This window comes from Penaeus monodon, chromosome 27, assembly GCF_015228065.2.
Source record: "Penaeus monodon isolate SGIC_2016 chromosome 27, NSTDA_Pmon_1, whole genome shotgun sequence".
NCBI lineage: Eukaryota > Metazoa > Arthropoda > Malacostraca > Decapoda > Penaeidae > Penaeus > Penaeus monodon.
This window is the reverse complement of record NC_051412.1, coordinates 37570557-37571295: the sequence shown is the minus strand read 5'-3', so window position 1 is coordinate 37571295 and position 739 is coordinate 37570557. Positions and strand designations below refer to the sequence as shown.

Sequence of the window (739 nt, the reverse complement as noted above, 5' to 3'; positions counted from 1 at the left end):
GATTATAGTTTCATAATAGTGATGTATATTTTGATAAGTTATTTCAGGTTAGATTTAATCATGAAAGTATTGAAAATAAATATTTGAATTATGTACACTTTCTCTTAACCTGTAGTGCTTTGATAATTTGTAAATTTCTTTGAAGGTTTTGTGAACTGGAATTGTCCATATTGGGCACATCAGTTAAAATTTTTCAGACTTTATTTATTTACTTTTACTATTATTTTTTAAAATGTAAAAATGGAAACAGCACTTTTTTATGATTTACAGACAAATGTTTTTTTTCATAATTAAGTTGTATTCTCTATGTTATCCTAATTAATTTATCATAATTCCAGTCTTTCAGACAAGTTCAGTTTTCAAACAAATGCTGATGAATTTCAAGAAAATTTAATTTTTATAAATAAACAGAGAAACAAGGGATTGTTTGATCCATTTGAGGATCAGTATTTGTTTTCTATATTCCTTGTTATATCAATAAATACACTAATTCAGTTACTTTACTTGTTATTATTTTTCCCAAAATATTTGTATTTCTATTCTGATTTACTGTGCTTATGACATGTTCAAGATAAACAAATATTTAAACTTTTCATACATCATTTATATTTTATTGTCAAGTATAGAAAACAAATTTTTTTCTTTTTGTTTTCTGTAAAATAGTAAGAAAATATGACTCATGCTTTATTTATTTGTGATAAGAAAGGGCAATGAAAGGAAATTAAATAGTTATATTGAA

General features: G+C 23.1%; 1 protein-coding gene across 1 annotated transcript in view; it reads left to right on the top strand.

Annotated features, from left to right (window-relative positions):
• Nucleotides 1–739, top strand: part of LOC119590516 — a gene marked incomplete in the record, with an annotated part of 54991 nt that overhangs the window by 6519 nt on the left and 47733 nt on the right.